At 42.3% G+C, this 20738-nt stretch overlaps 1 protein-coding gene and 1 pseudogene across 3 annotated transcripts in view; both read left to right on the forward strand.

The window, feature by feature from the left end:
• Window positions 1–20738, forward strand: part of LOC133749904 (ubiquitin-conjugating enzyme E2 E2) — a 389174-nt gene that overhangs the window by 244114 nt on the left and 124322 nt on the right. The window lies entirely within an intron of this gene.
• Window positions 13739–14229, forward strand: LOC133749893 (cytosolic iron-sulfur assembly component 2B-like; annotated as a pseudogene).

The raw sequence follows: 20738 nt of genomic DNA on the forward strand, positions 1-20738 counted from the left end.
CAATTAGTTCATTAGTCATTAAAACTTGCTTAACCAGTAGCATTAGCTCCTCTGAAACTACTGATCATGAGACACTGAGTGGTAATAAAACCATAGTATTTTTTGCAGGTGTAGATACCTTTATGAAACATGTGAACTATCCAAAATAGGAAGTGAGAAGGCAGTATAGTAAGGGAGCTGAGTAAACAGCCCCAGGACGTCGGCAGTAGCCCTTCTACTGCTCTGAGTTCTGTTGCATGAACTCTGTGTGAGCAAATTACTTGGGCCTTGGGCCGTAGCGTTGTTAGGGACGGTTCTGGAGAAGCTCCACCAGCTGGTGCAGAGAGCCATTTTGCTTAATTGCACATTCCAGAGAATCTTTGTGATCAGTACAACCACAGACCAGAATGAAGCTCCCTCTTCTCGGATAAAAGCTCCCTTTTCTTCTGGATAGCTTAAAATTTGCCCCTCTTCCCTTAATTTCAAATCTTGTCAGTTTGGGTGGTGGTCAAGTGTATTTCTCCATGTTCCAGGTAAGGAATCCCTGGCAGGGATATTACATGACCAGGCTGTTACCGTACATGTCAGTGCTAGGCAGCAGCACAGTGGATGACGTTCCCAGAGTTGCTTTTATTATCTGAGTCAGGTGTAATTAGATGGCACTTTCCTGTGGCACACACTTGGTGTTAGCATGAAAGCTAGCGAAAAAAGATAAAAGCATTTGACTAAAACCATGTGGAAATAGCTGAGTACTCAGGCTAACCTCCTGTTACCAGTTTACTCATCTGTAAAATGTTCGTGGTTTTTGGTGTAGAATAGACCTTCTATGAAAGGGACCAGCAATAGCAGGTATATAAGGCAGAAGGCTATAGATTCAATGAGCAAAATGGAAAATTCTTTGGTAATTACAGAAAGGAGAGTACATTTCCATCAGTGGTGTTTTGGGAGTGTTCTCTAAGAAGGCTTTCTGAGCATAGTCTTAAAGGAGAGTAAAGATTTGCACATACTGAGACTGGAGGAAGTGAACGTGCTAAAGCACATTCCAAGGAGAAGCAAACACGTAAACAAAATTCTTTAGCATTAATTTATTACATTGGATTCTAGAATCCATACATTTCATTAATCTTTTAGCCATGTATCTGTCTGTATGAACATAGTCACTGTTTTAGGTACTGGAAATTTTGTAATACCTTGTAATTCATGCTATTACTGATAATTTCCATAGAAAGTCATTTAAATAGTTTTGTTATTTCCATTTTATATTTAAGGATACCAAGGTTCTCAGTGCAGTGATTGACAGAAGGAGAGAAACCCAGTGTACAAATGCTAAATGTCACGTACTTCATAGCACTACACTGCCTCTGTTAGTCTTGAACCACTTTCCATGCCATCAGCCACATTCTTAGCCCAAAGATGCCTCCTTAAATGTGTACCGTATTCCGAAGGACTAGAAAAACTTTAGGTGACCTCACAGAAGTCTAGTGCCACTGCTGAAAACAAACCCTCAAGCCCCAAAGTGGTTAGCGGTAGTGCTTAAAAGGCAGCCACCAAAGACGTATTTTATTAGCACCACACTTGATTTTTGCTCCATTGTGTACCAGTTAGCCCATTCCTTGCCTGAAGTTTGCTGGGTAGTTTTAGTTGAAACATCATTGTCTTTCTTTATGGAGGACTCTTCCCAAAGTTCATGTGAAATGCATATTGTGAAAAAAAATGCATGAATTTCAGTATTTATCTTTCAATCCTACTTTGAAGTAACCTCGTATTAAATTGAGACTGACCATTAAATGAATATTGGCTTTGAGTTCTTCTGCAGTGTGATGAGGAACTCAGGTTCTCAACTCTTGCCTCAAAGAAATTTGAAAAAATAGTTATTTATGTATTGATGTGTAATAGTTTATATTAATTCATAACAGTTAAGTCATTGAAATAAGCACCTACGCATAGGCCACACAGCACAGAACTCTGAGCAATCTCCTGTTTACCATTGATATGATTTATTGATTTGTCTATATTAGAAAGGCTTTTATAAAAATTTTCTAATGTAGATAAAATTTCATGACTTGCATTTATAAAATATTTATTTGTTGTAATAAGTCACAGAACCTCATGTTTTTTAATCAGATCTCCCAGATAAATGTCTCTGATGCTACATTAAGTCTGTTTCTCAAAATTATGCTATTGCATCTTTGTTACATTTTGAATAGAAAGTAAACATTCTGCTTGAAATGTCTTGATTACATTGCATATTCTGAAAGCTCAAACTATTCCAATAAAATTGTTACTTCAAGAGTAATATGACTATCTGATGTGACATTTATATTAAATGTGGTTTTCATCTACTTACAAGGTTTTCTGAAATTAAAACAAACTGTATTTTCATCCATTTCTGTTTGTGTTGTAAACTTGTGAGTGAATGGCAATGATTTGTCATAAATATCCCACTATGGAATTTATTTAGAATGCAGTATGATGTGAATTTTCATTTTTAATAATACAAGATTAGCATTGTTCAGTATGAACTATTATATTGTCTTACACCATAATTCAAAAATGTCTGATGCTATCTTGTATTAATTTTAACTTGATATTTTCATTGTCATTGTTTAGCACTTTCTATACTGCTTACTCTTTTAAAAAAAAAAGATTTATTGAGGTTGCCATTTGCAGTGCCAGCATCCCATGTGGACACCAGTTCAAGTCTTGTCTGCTCCACTTATCCAGCTCTGCTTTGGCCTGGGAAAGCAGTACAAGATGGAAAAGAGCACAAGTCCTTGGGCCCCTGCACCCACCCTGTGGGAGACCTGGAAGAAGCTTCTTGCTCCAGGCTTCAGATCAGCCCAGCTCCAGCCATTGTGGCTGTTTGGGGAGTGAACCAGTGAATGGAAGACTTCTCTGTTAGGAGCATAGTAATGGCATCTCGGTAAGGCTTTTAATTATGCAAAAAGGAAATCACACGTTTTAATTCGCATAACACAACACACTGGATAAACCAGCCACCCAAGGTTCCTTCCTAAGGTCCCTCTGGTGCTCCTCACAGCGGGTCTTAGCCACAGAGGGCGGAGTTGCACAGCGTCCACAGGGGTCGTGCCTCTGAGCCAGAAAGCAGAGGTCCTCTAGGGCATCACACTCCCAGCGTCTGGCTGGGAGCTCAGCTTCGAGCCACAGTCTCGGGTCAGGAAGAGCGGAGCCTCAGCACCAGTGAGCGCAGGGCTAGCTGGGAGAGCTCTCACAGGAGGAGCTGAGTGCAGTGCCTTCACCCAGAGCTTCTGCTCAGCCGCACTCACAAGAATCTGTTCCCAGAGCCCCGCTGGCCTCCTCAGTCTGTGTTTTTATGTAATTTTGGACAGTCAGTGTAGGGTTGATAAGGTCCCGGCCATGGAGGTTCTTACCAAGTCCATGCAGGTCTCCAGTAGCCAGCTATTTTTTGTAAATATTATGGTGAAGTCGTTTAATTTTTGCTCCTTACACACACACTCTCTCTTTCTCTCTGCCTCTGCCTCTCTGTAACTCTGCCTTTCAAAATTAATTTTTGAGAGAGAGAAGGAGAGACAGAGATCTTCCACTCACTGGTTCGCTCCCCAGATGGCTGCAATGGCCAGAGCTGGACCAGGCTGAAGCCAAGAACTTCATCTGGGTCTCGCATGTGGGTGGCAGGGGCCCAAACACTTGGACCATCTTCCACTGTTTTCCCAGGCCATCAGCAGGGAAATGGATGGGAACTGGAGTATCTAGGACATGAACTGGCACCCAGAGGAAATGCCAGCCTCATAGGCAGCAGCTTTACCCGCTGTGCCCAACACTGGCACCTGTGCTGCTTGTTGAGGAACTTGGAGGTGTGGATACTGATGGCAGTATGCAGCTGGTCTCAGAAACACCCATCACCACCTCGGAAGTGAAGTAGTCCTTTCAAGCTACTGTCTTGTGTAGGACACCAATGAAGAGTTTAAAAATGCTAATTCTCATTATCTGGTAATAGATATCAGAAGTTTATTTGAAAGACCGAGTTACATAGAGAGGTAGAGACAGAGAGAGAGGTCTTCCATCCGTTAGTTCACTCCCCGCAACGGCTGGAGCCGCGCCGATCCGAAGCCAGGAGCCAGGAGCTTCCTCTGGGTCTCCCATGTGCGTGCAGGGGCCCAAGAACTTGAGCCATCCTCCACTGCTCTCCCAGGCCAAGCAGAGAACTGGTTTGGAAGAGGAGCAGCTGGGACTAGAACTGGTGCCCATATGGGATGCCAGCGCTTCAGGCCAGGGCTCTAACCCACCGTACCACAGCACTGGCCCCTATATCTAAAATTTGGATGGTATGTAATATCCCAATAGAGATGTAAGGTGCATGTTACCATGCTTGCCATATAGGAAGCACTGCAGGAGTATTAGCAACAGACATGATTATAAAATATTCATCTTCCTAGTAAGATGATTAAGCCCATCTATGGAGAAGACCACACAGATGTAGAACGGACTCAGTAAATGTTGTCTTGTCTTTTAAGTACTCTTAAATTATTTTCCTATCCTTCTTTCCCTGTTAAAATTTTTAATTCCTTCAGTGTACACTCTAGTAAGGGGGGGGGGGGGGGAATCATCAGCTAAGCCAAATAATACTAAGGTGGGGATGACTAGAGACCCCATTTTAAAAGTGTCTTCTGTTTTAATCATGTTACTTGGCAGAATTCTAGGTAACTTGGAGTAGGGAACTAGGATCTGAGCATGTAATTTGCATATTCAAATCAGTTTAACTTTGCACATCTAAGAAAATACTGCCTCACTGTAAGCCATGAGGGCTCCCAGACTCAATTTCTGCCATGTTGACTCCTTGTAACTAAAAGTAAATCATAGCCATCACCCCAGGTCTGATGGAACACTTAGGCCAGGGCACCCTCTTGCCAGTGATTCCACAGATCTGACCTCCTGGGACCCTAGATGCTGGGAATCTGCATGGAAGGCTTCCAAGCATCTTCCCCTTCTAATCAGATGTCCTGTCCTCTGCCCATTGCTCCTCTGAAACGTTTGGCTCATTTTTGAAAATAGCACATATCGGGGCTGGAAGGGTGAGCTAATCTGCCCTTGCAATGCCACTATTCCTTGTCAGAGTGCTAGTTCCGGTCCCGGCTGCTCTGCTTTTGATCCAGCTCCCTGCAAATGTGCCTGGGAAAGCAATGAACAGTGTCCAAGTACTTGGGCCCCTGTCACTTGTGGGTCCCCAAATAGATTCCAGGCCCCTGGCTGATAGCCCGGGCCATTGTGGCCCTTTAGGAAGTGAACCAGGGAGTGAAAGATCTCTCTCACTCTCGCTCATGCTCATGCTCTTGCTCTCGCTCTCGCTCTGTGTGTGTGTCTCCCCCTCTCTCTGTCACCCTGCCGTTCAAATAAATACTTTACAATAAAAAAATAAATAAAAATAGCACATAAGTTGGCTTATTCTCCTTTCTTTGCCACCCAGTATAATGTAGTAACCATTGGCTGTCTCATTAAGAATATTTTAAACTGAGCCCATTTTTATTCTATTATTGTTCTTAACTCCATTCATACTTAGATGTCATTTACTGTATGATAGCATGGTCCTCAGTTTTCAACTCAAAAGGTTAGAATGATTGATGCGTCCATTTTCATTCAGCTGATTTAATTCTTATGATCATTATATTAAAATAAAGTTAAAATGTATAGACATTCGGCTTCATTTCAAAATAGCCTGTGTGTATGTCACACCATTGTGACTGTTCTGCACCTCTGTTGATCATAAAGCTGTGGCTTATATTTAGCAGCCAGTCAGCTCCAGCAGACAAACTTAGCCCCTGTGGGTGGGCAACTTTTTTTCTGCCAACAGCCATTTAGATATTTATAACAGCATTCATGAGCCATACAAAATTATTAACTTATAAATTAGCCTGCTATAGATCTGTTGGGATTTGAGTTCCATCTGCAGTTGGGTTGACCACTCCAAAAGCATTTTGCCAGCCTTAAACGGCCCATGCCCCCCTATCCCAGAAATAATGGAGTCATCTATAATAGTAACAAGGACATGTTGTGAAGGTGAGCTGGAACTTGACCTTTAAAATCAACAATATTGCCAAAGCTTAGTATATCGCTTATGGTAGATTAGCTACTTAGTCTGCTAAATAGCTTGCTTCCTTTTTCCAGTATCTTAAATATTGGAAAATTAATTTTTTAGAAAACTTTTATTTAATTAACATAAATTTCATAGGTATAGCTTTTAGAATATAGTGGTTCTTCCACTCATACCCACCCTCCCACCAAACCAATGTTAAACTTAAACAATATTTAATTTACTATCAAAGCCAGTATCTTGCCATTAGTGGAATTTCCTTAGTTAAACTGTAGTGTAATTGCAGTGCTCTAAAATAACCCCTCTAGAGCAGTGAACCAATCTAGAAAGGACATCTGGTTACCATCTGGATAAGATCAGCTATTGACTTAAATTTTTAGGTTTATTTTTAAGGACTTCCAAACACAGGATTCTATTCTAGCCCCTAATGAAGTTGGAGATACCCTTCTAATATAATGTAGAAAGCTGTGCTTTAACAGTTCACTTGGAAATTTTATTTGACTGTGTTGGAAAATGCTATGTAAATTGTGCTTAAATCCAAAGCAAATCATTATCAGTAACTTTAAATCAAAATTTAATTATGTAGTAGCTATTTCTGTAACACAAAATGTGAAACAAGCAGTTCTGGGAGACAGAGTTGGTATAGTGAAGAAGTGTTACTCCAGTTACTGCATTTATGTGGTCCCTAAGTAAGCTGTTTGAACTTCAGTTTCATTAGCTACGAAATGTGAATAATACTTGCTTGTATGCTTGCTTCTTAAGAGTTTGTGATGGAAATCAAATAAGATATACTAGAAAATATTAATTACAGTATGTTTTTCAAAGTTTTGAAGTCTTAAATACAAATGAAAAAATTAGCTGAAGGCTCTAGGCAAAAATCTGTGTCTTAGAAGATGGTTTATCTGCTGTCCTTTGAAAAGCAAGCATGCTGTCACTCATGCCTTCGGTGATTCTTGAGTTTCCTCCTATTTTTTTTTTTTTTTTTTTTTTTAATTTTTGACAGGCAGAGTGGACAGTGAGAGAGAGACAGAGAGAAAGGTCTTCCTTTTGCCGTTGGTTCACCCTCCAATGGCCGCCGCGGTAGCGCGCTGCGGCCGGCGCACCGCGCTGTTCCGATGGCAGGAGCCAGGTGCTTATCCTGGTCTCCCATGGGGTGCAGAGCCCAAACACTTGGGCCATCCTCCACTGCACTCCCTGGCCACAGCAGAGAGCTGGCCTGGAAGAGGGGCAACTGGGACAGGATCGGTGCCCCAACCGGGACTAGAACCCGGTGTGCCAGCGCCGCAAGGCGGAGGATTAGCCTGTTGAGCCACGGCGCCGGCCTCCTCCTAATTTTTGTTTCATGCAAAAAGATACTGCCTCACGTAACAGAGAGTTGACCTTTATTGACTTCTTACTGCTATTCGACATATTATTTCTACTATCCAACTCTTATTTCTACTCGCCTCGTCATTTAATCCTCACAGCAACCTTATGAGGTTAGTTCTTAGCTCCATTGAGGAAACTGAAATAGAACTGCTTCAAGAATTCGCTAGGTCACACAGTGGTAAGTGCTGAGGTGAAAGTTGGACTCAGAGTTGTAGGATTTTAGAGTCTGGGCAGCTCTCAGCCAATACTTTCTAATCACACTAGGCATAGTATAGTTCATCTCATAATTAAACCCTTCCCCTCCAAGTCAAAAATTTCTAAAAGACCGCTTTTCATGAGTACTACAACTAGCAGTATCACAGCTCTTAGCTATAAAAGGGCCCATTAGTTTTTGCCAGTTAAAGGTAACTGGCAAATTCATTATGTGACTTAAGGTGAAAGTGGATGACCCCTTGGTTCTTAAAGACTACCGGTGATTATACAGTGACCAAACTAAAAATTCTTTTTCCACAGTAAGAAATTTTGGTAGAAGGGAGCAGCCAGGCCCTCCCTTCACGTTTGTGCCTCTAGGCTAGGCCTCCAAACCTCACTCATCCAACCTAGCAGCTCCGTGACAAGAAGTATCACATCATTTTAACCAAGTGTTCACAAAAGCTTCCAAAGAGCAGCTCACAAAAGAAAAATGCGTTCTCTTAACTGTAACAGAGTTACATAGTATGTTTCAAATGTTTTCATAAAATTTCTTGTTTGAATAAATTTCTAGCCTTAGAGCAACACTCTGCATTTATGAGCACAGTCACACATTCCATAGTTGGGTAGTGTCCCGTCAAAACAGACTAATTGGGGAATATTTTTTAACTATTCCTTATTAGGAGGCCTCCTGTAAAGGTTTTGCCTGAAGTATGGCAGTTTACTACTGAAAGTGTGCAGAATGATTATTGATGGAACAAAATAAGCATTCCTGAAATGTATAATGACATACTAGTTTTATTTTATATCAGAAAACTAAATAGCTAGTAAATCAAAGTCATGATTTCATAACTTTTTAGTTGAGGATAAACTAGGTATTTTACTTTTAGAGAATGACTTAAGTAGATACTTTGTCTTTTTTTTTTTTTTTTTTTTTTTTAAGAAGTTAAAATATGGGCCTCCGTGGCTCACTAGGCTAATCCTCCACCTGCGGTGCCTGCACCCCAGGTTCTAGTCCCTGTCTGGGCGCCGGTTCTGTCCTGGTTGCTCCTCTTCCAGTCCAGCTCTCTGCTGTGGCCTGGGAGGGCAGTAGAGGATGGCCCAGGTCCTTGGGCCCTGCACCTGCATGGGAAACCAGGAGGAAGCATCTGGTTCCTGGCTTCAGATCGGCGCAGGGCTCTGGCTGTGGTGGCCATTTGAGGGGTGAAGCAACGGAAGGAAGACCTTTCTGTCTGTCTCTCTCTCTCACTGTCTAACTCTGTCAAAAAATTTTTTAAAAAGTTAAAATATGAAATGAATACTACAATTGGTGTCTGACAGACAGGTACACATATGAGTGAGGTGTTTAAGACTTTGGGCTATAAAATACACAGTTACCTCACAATCAGTTGTCTGCCCTGCAGGGTACTGAGTAATAGTCTTGATGATCCCACCCTGTGGCAGTGTATAATGAGAACTTTTGGGGGGGTGGTTCCTTTGCATTACAGTAAGCTCATCACAGACTGCTTCAGAGAGCAATTGGCCCCTGATCCTGTTTGTTTCTTTTTATAACAATGTGTTTGTTATTTGCCAGCTCCTTCACAATGGAAAGAGCTCTGATGCGCTTGCAAAATGAATGCAAAAGAGCAAATTATTTTTCTTGGTATTTTAAATGAGATGTTGCTATGGGAAAGTCCGAGATAAACTTCAAAACCCTTTTTTCCCTAGGGAAAAATAAATAGTAAGTGAAGTTGGCTACAAGGGATATATAAGTACAGCCCTGTTAAATATGAAATGTGTGCTCAATAGTACAATGTACTACATGTGTTTAGATTTTTTTTTTTTTTTTTTTAGTGTGGCCGCATGAAAAGTCTCACTCTTAAAGGTTTTCTTGGCTTTGATCTTCTAAGTATGTTTTTTCATTTATGGTCATATTTGAAAATAACTATTAAAGGCTTAAGATTTGTGCTTTGGGAAAGTTTTTGTTGTTTAATCTGTTGGTTTTAATTGAGGAACCACTCTTAGAAATAATATGGTTTTGTAATCCAGCTGACTTGGTTTGGAATACTGACCCTCCGCTTCACTTCCTCTGTGACTTTGGGTAACTTGACTAACTGGGCCTCAGCTACCCACGCTGAACATGGGCCTGCTGCTTCTTCCCTCATGAGATTGCGGTCAGGATTAATGTGGATGTCTAAAGGGCTGACTGCAGGGTAGGGGTGGAGTAACGAGATGGTAGCTACTGTCGGCTTTATTTTCAGCAGTGCCTCATCGGCCCATGAGCTGTGGTTATGGAACGCCAGCACCGAAAGCTGCACTGCAGGTCTAGGCAGCCTTCCGCGCTCAGCTTCTCCTGAGGAGCCTCCTTACTCTGGCTCCCTGTGGACCGCTCTGCAATTTGCAGCTCATCCCCTGCTTTCCAGGAATTCCTTCTGCCCACTCCCTCCCAGTCTTTCCAGTGAAACCTGCATCTTATTGAGCCCTTTGATTTTAGTCTGTACTACACGGTTCTCTGGACTTCCAGTTGACAGCACATAATTAACAGTTAAGTCTTTTTTCTGTACTCCCTCTATTCAAATCTTACTTCTCCAACCAAATTGTAAGTTCTCAAGAAGATTGTATCTGTAGTTTTCTCACATTATTCCACAATTTTCTGGCATAGTACCAAAACAGAGAGAAAGATCTTAAAGCAAGCACATTGGTGATGTTCCTAGAACAAGAGCATGGACCTTCTGATACATTTAGTTTGAGGATAGATGAACTACACTGAGCATCCACCATGGCACTGTACTCACAGCAGTCACTAGAGAACAGTCATAAGATTCTGTTTAATTGGGAAGGGACCAAACTATCCAGTAATGAAAATACAGTGGAGAGAAGAGGAAATGCATTAGATTCCTGAGGTCAAAAGACTTGGATTCAGAATCGACTGTAAGTGCATGACCTTGGGAAAGTCATGTAACATTAGCTAAGAAATTGGGCAAGGAAAGGGAGACGGGAGGAAGGAGTAAACTAAATAAAATCTGACTCTGAAGATTTCAGTCTTAGCTCTAGAACTGACTCTGCCTGTGTATCCTTGAGCAAGGCATGCATTTCTTCATGTCCCCCATCTCTAATGTGAGATTGACAAAACTAGGACTATCAGGAGTAAATTAGAACATGCCTGTGTCGAAGACCTGTATATTGTCAGCATAATTAAATGTTGTGTTTGGTCTTAAATAAACCTCTGTGGATCTCTATTGCCTCAGTTGTAATTTGAGAGATTTGTTAGACAAGCACCAAATCCCATCACGCTCTGTCCCATCAGCTCATGCTATTGCTACAAAGAACCAGGTGCTTATCAACAACAGGTTTGAGGGGCTGGAAGTCCAAGTTCAGAGTGCCAGCCAGTGTGGTCAGCTTCTGGTGATGGCACTCTTCAGGACTGCCCTCTTCTCATCGTATCCTCAGTCTCTCAGGTCCTTTGCATAAGGGCACTAATTCCATTTGAGTCCTCATGACTTCATTACCTCCCAAAGACCTCACCTTCCAATACTGATGTATTAGGTGTTGGGAGCTAAACATAAAAATTTGGAGAAGAGCTCAAACAGTTAATAACATGCACTGCAATTCTCTGTCAGTCACCTCAGGAAGAAGGTAGTAATAGATAAAGAATGGATATCTTTTTTTTTTTTTTTGACAAGCAGAGTGGACAGTGAGAGAGAGAGACAGAGAGAAAGGTCTTCCTTTGCCGTTGGTTCACCCTCCAATGGCTGCCGCGGCTGGCGCACCGCGCTGATCCAATGGCAGGAGCCAGGTGCTTCTCCTGGTCTCCCATGGGGTGCAGGGCCCAAGCACTTGGGCCATCCTCCACTGCATTCGCGGGCCATAGCAGAGAGCTGGCCTGGAAGGGGGGCAACCGGAACAGAATCCGGCGCCCCGACTAGGACTAGAACCCGGTGTGCCAGTGCCGCAAGGCAGAGGATTAGCCTAGTGAGCCGCGGCGCCGGCCTGGATATTGTTATCTTAAAGCCCCCTAGGGTTTCCTGAAACAACTATAGCAAGAAAAGAGCTGAATGAATATACTACATTAAATAAGGCATTAATCGAGTGAATTTTATTGTTCACATTGCGGCTTTACCTCTCAGCGAGAGGACAGCCAACATCTATGGCGTCTCTCCCTGGGTGAGGCACTCTGCTCTGCCCAGTGGGAACTTAACGGCTGTGGCACTGAGGGCGCTCAGACACCTCAGTGATGACTTAAAGCAGCTTAGGGCCTGTCAGCTCAACAGGAGACTTCACAGGCAGAAGGCACCATATTTCACAATGCATATGTCAGGTTTGTCTTCACCTTAATGTTAAACATGATTAAACAAGTTCCAGGAGAATATAACATTGATTCACCCCATTTTTCAGAGAAGGATTCTGCCTATGATCTATTGCCAGTTTGGATTTTTGTATTTGAAGTTCTGTGATTTCTAAAAGAAACGGAAATTTGGCTTTCTTTTCATTCATTCCCACAACCTTTCTCTACACACAGATCTTGAATCTGAGCCTTTTTGTCCAGTTTCTGGGCAAGGGTTACAGTGCCTTGTTTGTCTGGCGCACGGTGATGTTAGCAAACGTTTCCCAGCTCACGCGGGCCTAACCTGAACCTCGGCATAATCAAGCTGAGTGTCTGCTGGTAGCTCAGCAGCTGAGGGGCACTGCAGAAGCAAGAGGTTGCTGAGAAGGCCTGCTCGCCAGTGATCAGAGAGGGAGCCTCCAGCTCATCACTTAGAACCCACTAGTGCGTCATAAAATCCAGCCGTGGCGAACTTCGGAGGACTTACTACTCTTACGTTTCAGCCTCTCCCTTTCTGGCTCGCCAGGATTCCCCTGTGATGCTCGCCTGCTTGCTCCCTAGGGGTCTCACCGAGGAAAATGAAGATCTCTGTGCTCAGAAGAGGTGACAAATGCTGCCCTCTGGTCCAGAGCACTCACGGATCTGTGAGGTCCACCTCCAAGGGTGTGTTGGTGCCCTACAGCGTTTGCCAGAATGTTTGGCAAACCTGGAGGATCATGCCATCTTCCACAGACACACATTTAGGGTTTGGGCTTCCCCCAATCTTTAAGTGTTTCATCCATAACATCTCTAAGGAAATTGAAAGTTTAAGTAGATAAGGCAATGGAAAATCTGTTTTGGTTGATGATTTCTTTTTTTTTTTTTTTTAAGATTTATTTATTCATTTAAAAGTCAGAGTGACACGGAAAGAGGAGAGGCAGAGAGAGAGAGATCTTCCATCCGCTAGTTCACTCCCCAATTGGCCGCAACAGCCGGAGCTACGCCAATCTGAAGCCAGGAGCCAGGAGCTTCTTCTGTCTCCCACGTGGGTGCAGGGGCCCAAGGACTTGGGCCATCTTCCACTGCTTTCCCAGGCCACAGCAGAGAGCTGGACCAGAAGTGGAGCAATCAGGTCTCAAACCAGCACCCCTATAGGGTGCCAGCACTTCAGGCCAGGGTGTTAACGCTGTGCGCCACAAGCACCAGCCCAGTTGATCATTTCTGAGTTTACTTTAAGTCTGTGTAAGTTTAGTTTAAATTTTCACATTTGTTTCAATAAATACTTGGATTTAAGAACCACATTTGATACCATAATTGACACTCTAGCAGCAGATGATAAATGAGAGAAAGTAAAACTGTTCTTAACAGAAATATAATGTAATAATAAATGTATACTTGCTCCTTAAGCTTTTTGAAAACATGAGGGATTTTTTTTTCATCAAGGTCTGCTTTTTACTTGAACTCTGATTCTTGGAATTCAAGTTTTTGGCCCAAATTGTCTTGCATATCTTTTCTGTGAAAGTTAGTTGACTCTCTTTGGATTTAATATTAAACATTGGGATTCAGAGAGTTTTAACCCTGTAACTCTTTCTTGACACAAAAGGATTTCATGGGAGTCTATCTTAAGATGAATCTCCTCTGGAGTAAAGAAAAAAAATTAATGTACACACACAGACATGCACACAAATATGCATTAATCCTCTGTGGATTCACAGAAAATTACTGAAAAAAAAAAAAAAGAAGAAGAATCTACTAGAATCTATTAGAATGACTGATAATCCCAGTTCTTAGTATTTTGAAGTAGGCATTGAGCAATAATTATGAAAATTCCTGGGTGCAGTAGTCCCACGATGGTGGGAAGTGGCGGCATGGGGGGCGGCCTCCTAGAGAACGCTAACCCCCTCATCTAGGAGCGCTCAGGGGAGCGGCCGGTGACGGCGGGGGAGGAGGACGAGCAGGTTCCGGATAGCATTGATGCACGCCAGATCTTGTACTTATTCACCCCATCAATGATCCGGAGCATCCGCTGACCCTGGAGGAGTTGAACGTAGTAGAGCAAGTCCGGGTTCAGGTCAGCGACCCCAAGAGCACAGTGGCTGTGGCCTTCACCCCCACTATTCCGCACTGCAGCATGGCCACCTTTATTGGCCTGTCCATCAAGGCCAAGCTTCTGCGGTCCCTTCCCCAGCGTTTCAAGATGGACGTGCACATCACTCCAGGGACCCATGCCTCTGAGCACGCGGTGAACAAGCAGCTTGCGGATAAGGAGCGGGTGGCGGCCGCGCTGAAGAACACGCACCTGCTGGAGGTTGTCAATCAGTGCCTGTCCCCTGGCTCCTAAGTCTGGCTGCCGGCCCCGACTTACCGCCTCGCCGGCGTCTGCCCCCAGCTCCGTGCAGAGTGCACAGTCGTTTGTTCAGTTACTGACAGTGAGAAACTAATGTTTTGCATTTTGTAATAAACCCTTAATTTATATTCGTTTCCCAAAAAAAAAAAAAAAGAAAATTCCTAAAAGATGTCAGTAGTAGCATTGTTCTTTAATCTCTACATCAAAACAGAGCACTTACAGCATCACAGTCAAAATCCCAGGGATGGCCGCTGCCTCAATAGCAGATATCTCGCAAAACGCCAGATATTAGCGGGTGAGGCAAGCCACCGAAAGTACAAAAGAGCGCTCAATATGCAGTCCACATTGGAGCAGCACAGGACAGCAAGGGAAAAGAAGGAGCTACAGTCTATTTGCCCAGCTAAAAAGTGGGCAAAGACAGTAGAGGAGGAAGGCACACAAAGTGGTAAACCATATTTTAAAAAAAGAAAAAAAAAAGAATAAAGTAATAAAGAAAAAGAAAAGAGAGCTCTTTAGAATCATGAAGTAAACTATCCTAGACTATCCTTTACAAAGTACAGGAAAATAGTTTATGTTTTTATAAAAAAAATGTGAAAAATTTTAAGCCAAGTTTTTGTAATAAATGGAATAAGGGGCAAAATAGTGTTCCTGCAATGAAAACATCCCCCCCAAAAGTCCACCAAATAGATGGAAACTATAAACCGTTGTTTCAGAACGAGCTAGAAGAAGCTTTTTAAATGACAGAGGGTAGCAAAGACACGTAATCAGCAGTTGATGGGTTGGCCAGCAGAGATTGGAGAGTCTGTAAAGCCCATGTGCTGTTGGCTCACACATTGACTCTCACCTGGTCGGCATCTGCCCTTGGACATCCTGCAGCCCTCCACACGCAGCATCCTCTTGTGTCTTGGCCCTGAGAGCCCTTGGCTTCCTTCCACGCCTCTGTCGTTGCTGCCACCACCGCACACTGCAGTCACTATAAAGCCCTCCAGCTGGGCTCGTGCCCCAGGCTCAGCCCCTTCCTCCCTCTGTCAGAGTGGTCTGTTCACCTTCACTTCTCTTTCTGAAACTTGGCACAGATCTCCTTGTCGTCCAGAGAAGTCCACCATAGCAGAGTAGAATTTCCTGTGCAGATCTGGCTCGGCTTACCTCTTCAGTCTCGCCATTCGACCCAGTAGCACGCCCTGCACTTCTCTGTGGCTTCTGGGCCTTTGTGCTCTTCCATTTCATGTCATTCTCTCCTCACCCCATCTTCCATTTTGCCCTTACTGCTGGGTAACTTCAAACCTCATGATTCCTCTCTGCTTCCATAAGCACTCCCTGCTTACTCCCGTTGCAGGTAGCACATACATAGTGCGTTGTATTCTCCTTGTCTGGCTGCCCCACCATAGGCCGTAAACTGCACCTTACTCACCATCAGATTCCTAGAATCTGACTGGTGCTATGGCTTAACAGGCTAATCCTGTGCCTTGCGGCGCTGGCACACCAGGTTCTAGTCCCAGTTGGGGCGCCGGATTCTGTTCCGGTTGCCCCTCTTCCAGGCCAGCTCTCCACTATGGCCCGGGAAGGCAGTGGAGGATGGCCCAAGTCCTTGGGCCCTGCACCCGCATGGGAGACCAGGAGAAGCACCTGGCTCCTGGCTTCAGATCAGTGAGATGCACTGGCCGCAGCGGCCATTGGAGGGTGAACCAACAGCAAAAAGGAAGACCTTCCTCTCTGTCTCTCACTGTCCACTCTGCCTGTCAAAAAAAAAAAAAAAAAAGATTCCTAGAATCTAACCTGTGCATGTTTGTTTTCATGCATGCATAAGTGTACCCTGGTTGTTTTTAGTGAAGACATTGTTACTACAGTGGAACTAAGGCTAGGACACTCTAGCTGGGATCCGTATGATAGTCCTTCCTTATTAATGAGATTCCAGCCCTCTGAGAAATTAAATAATTACATGAATGTTCTTGAATTTCTGAAATAAATGCAATAGTTGTTTTCCGGTGTACTAATTTGTAACAAGGAAACACAGCTTTCCCAAAATTTCAAATATGTGATGAGAATCTTACCTTTTATAATTGAGTGGAAATTGCCTGAGAAATTTTCAAAGTTTTCTAATGTTTTTTCCTATAAAACCCAGGGGAAGATTTTCTTTTTTCTCCTTTTCTGTGGCTGTGTATCAATTTCTTTACCTTGCGCAAGTGCTTACAGTGACTTTGAATTAATTAAATGATTAAATGAGAAACTGAAAAAAAATCAAATGACCTTTATTATACCAATATATTTGTATTTAAACATTGCCTAAGAACAGGTGGTTAAACCCAAGAAGACCACAGATGTATCTGGTGGGCAAATTGTGAATGCAAGACATGATCTCCCATTTTTTTATTTGTTTCTAGATGTACTGCCTAAAATTCAGTTAGCATTATCCTTATGTACACCAGCCGTCATCAGACAGCTTTTAAATCTGCCTCCATGCTTTACATGCAGAGGGAAAAAATTCTAATATTCATGAATGCTGACAGTGGTCTGAGAGACAGGACTAATGCTGTCAAAGCCTTACTACCCAATTGCAGATATTCTTCAGATGTTCTCTTTCCCCTGCTTGGGGACTGGCCCTTTTATTCATTGAGCCTGAGCCTTCTGCCCTATGTTTTCCAGTGTCTGGCCCCTTTCTGGTCCGTAGCAACCTCCTGTGTCCCCTTTTCCTAAAGTTCCTTCTTAGGAAAAACCGTGTGAAAGCTGTCTTTGTTTCCCTAGTTCCTTCTTTTACTTTGCCTTTACCTCAGGAGTACGTGATGAGCAGCCTGCTTGTCACTGCTTTGCTCACAGACCTGGTGTGTTTTAAGCCCTCTTGGCTCTCATAGCCTCAGAAAGCACCGTCCAACCTGACGGAATTCCACCCAGATTTTCCCGTCAGTGGGATGCTCTGGCCTCCCTGTTCCTCCTGCTCTCTGGACACAAGCATATCTCAAGAGTTTCTGTCTTATGAAACCAGTTTTCTAATTGAAATCCTTTAGCATTATCCTCCAAAAGAGTATTTATTTTCTTTTCAGTCTTTCCTTTAATATTTCTCTTGGCCTGTATTCATAACTGCATTATTAATATGTGGCATAGTTAGATTGAGTAAAATGCATTTTTTTTTATTTGACAGATAGAATTAGACAGTGAGAGAGAGAGGGACAGAAAGAAAGGTCTTCCTTCCATTGGTTCACCCCCCAAATGGCCGCTACAGCCGGAGCTGCGCTGATCAGAAGCCAGGAGCCAGGTGCTTCCTGCTGGTCTCCCATGTGGGCGCAAGGGCCCAAACACTTGGGCCATCCGCCATTGCCCTCCCGGGCCACAGCAGAGAGCTGGACTGGAAGAGGAGCAACTGGACTAGAACCCAGTGCCCATATGGGATGCTGGCACCGCAGGCGGAGAATTAACCAAGTGAGCCACGGCACTGGCCCCGTAAAATGCATTTCTTAAAATTGTAATCTATATAGGAAAGCCTACCTCAGTTGGGGTGTGGAGAAGCCAAGATCCTGCCAAGATATGTGCTTGGCAGAGTGTATATTTGAAGCTTGATTAACCATGAAAGGGAAAGATGGTCTCAATTGTTTAAAGCTGAATTTCTCAGTATGACATGCAATTCTTATTGAAATTCATGTGAGCAAAGTTTACAAATATGTTAGTGTAGCAGGTCTTTAATATTTCTTGGCATTGAGGCTTTGTTTTAAGGGAATATCTGGCTATTTTAAGGGAATTAAATACACTAATATGTCATATCATTATTGAAAAATAGACATTTCTTACCTATTGCTACTTACTATAATGGACAAAAGGAACACAGAATTTGCAAGCACAGCACTAATGGTGAGCATGTAGATGTTTATGATATGTCTTTGAAATTTTTTATTTTTTTAAACATTTGTTTATTTTAAGAGTCACAGAGAGAGAGAGCTAGAGACACAGAAAGAGATCTTCCATCTCTTGGTTCAATCCAGGTGGCCGAAATGGCGAGAACTGGGCTGGGTCAAAGCAGTAGCCTGGGATTCCAGGTCCCCCATTTGGGTGGCAGGGTCCGGGCAATTGGGTCATCTTCCTCTGCTCTCCCAAGCACATCAGCGGGAAGCTGATTCAGAAGCAGAGTAGTGGGGACTCCAACCAGAGCTCATATAGGATGCAAATGTCAGACGTAGGCTCAACCCACTGTGCCACAATGCCTACCCATGTTCTGTTCATTTTAAAAGCATAGTGAAAGAGAAAGAGATTGTTAATCAGTTGGTTCATGTCCCTGGCTGCCTTACAGCAGCCAGGCTAAGGTAGGCCAAATCCAGAAGCTCATTCAGGTCTCCCATGTGGATAACAGAGACCCAAGTACCTCCACCATCACTTATGAATAACAGGAAGCTGGAATCAGGAGTGGAGCTGGAACTTGAACCCAGGCACTCCAATGTGGAATGCAGTCATTCCAAGTGGTGTCTTAATGGCTGCTCCAAACACCTGTCCCAAATTGTCTTTTTAAACAAAATATAAAAACATGAATTTACCTGCAATCTGCCTTTTGAATAGATTCTGAATTTAAGAATCATTTCCTCTGTGGTGACATTAGTGTTTGGAAATGAACTCGTACCAACCCAGGCAAAAATAAGAAATACCCAAGTATATTTTTATTTCCTGCATGAGTTATGATGTATTTTACAATGTTTAAACCTTGTCTCCTCTACTTATTTCATTCTGTTTTCTGCATTGCCTCGGGGACCCAGTAAGCAAATCATCTTTGTAAAATGGACTTTTGTTCCTTTATCGAGCATACTTTCATCAATCTTGCTTTGTCTTTCTATCTACTACGCAGTGGGATTATCAGATTACTTCCTACCTATGAGATTCCTGTTACTGTTGGTTTTGAAATCTAAGAAATTGAGATGATATTTTGACAACTTGAGTATTTTCTTAGTACTAATAGTTCCTCTGTGTGCGTAGACATTGAATATAATTATTATGCTAGTACCCTAAAATTATACATGAAATTAGAGAACACCAAAGATTTTGACCCACAGTTAAATGAATGAACAAAAATGGTTTGGTTTTTCAATTTTACTATGTTCAGAATTTAATAAACCATTCTTTGTCACCTCTCTCTTATTCATTACAAAAGCTGTTAAATTAGTTGCTGCTACCTACATTGTGCATAAAGTGACAGAAATAATTAATTGGGTTGGAGCAACATTTTAACTGATGCATCCCAGGATTAGTATTTTCATTTGTAGTTTTGATTTAACTATGGAACTTCTGGTTAAATTCATTATTTTCTTTTATTAAAAACACTATCTTTATTTTAACATAATTCTGCTGAACTAGGGAGGTATAATCACTAACAAAATTATTTTAAAATTATATTGTAAATGCTTAACATACTGTGGTCATAAACAGTGTAATTATGTTTTCAGTGAATAAATTGTTGGCCTAAAATAGAAAGAACTGTTACTTGAATTAGGACAGTTTCTCTTGATATTTTGCAAATCCTTAGCCAGCTGTGAATTTACAGCTGAATAATAGTACATTTCACAGAAAAAAAAAATTATCATGCATTAATACATTCTTAGGAGCTTTTGTATTAGCTTTTGCAATGGAAAAATGCAACTTGTGGAAATAGATAAATTTCACAAAGAAGTACTTCAGTGTTCTACATAATGTGTTTTAGGGGTTTTTTGGTTGGTTGTTTTTAAAAATAGATTGGAACCACTACCTTCACCAGTCCTGTTTTATTGTTCACCCTCTTTCTCACCACTAGACATACTGTGTAAAAACTTGTTTAGTTTGCTCACTGTCATTTTCCACTCACTAGGCTATAAATCCCAGGGAATGAAATTCTGGATTTGCTCACTGCTAAATTTTCAGGTCATAGTGCCTGACACATAGAAGGAACTTAGAATATATTTGTCAGAAATATGGGAAAATGGACAAGTAAATTAATTTCATTTTGGATCTTTTTACTTAAGGTATTCCAATCATTTTTTCATGTTAGTAAAAAGTAAAATGTGTTCTTAGAAAAAAAAATCACAGAGCATGGATGCATGAGTTTGCATTTATATGTAAACCAAATCTGATGAAGATATTTTCATGCCTCCATGCTTGTTAAAGTGAGATTGTAGAGTCTGTGCTCTAATCCACTTGGGTTTCTTGGTTTTGTTTTGCCCTGGGGGTGGAGTGTTACAGAGGACCAAAACATGATAGTGTACTTTATTCTTTCAAATTCATGTTGATGCCACTCACTGTGAAAAGCCCTCTTGAAATTGAAGAATATTCAGCATCAGTAAGGAACATGGTAGACAGCATTTGTATTGGTAAGTAGTATGGCAGGTGGTAGTACAGTAGCAGCACCCGTGTGGAGCAGGAGGCTCCCTGGCACATAGTAGGTTCAGAAGTGAGGGTACGGTTGGGACAGGAGCCTCGGGTCCCACTGGTGGAGGGCAGTTAGAGGAAGTCTTATATAATGAGTAAATGGCATAATCACTGTCCCATTTCCTGGTTAT

This window comes from Lepus europaeus, chromosome 2, assembly GCF_033115175.1.
Source record: "Lepus europaeus isolate LE1 chromosome 2, mLepTim1.pri, whole genome shotgun sequence".
Classification (NCBI taxonomy): domain Eukaryota; kingdom Metazoa; phylum Chordata; class Mammalia; order Lagomorpha; family Leporidae; genus Lepus; species Lepus europaeus.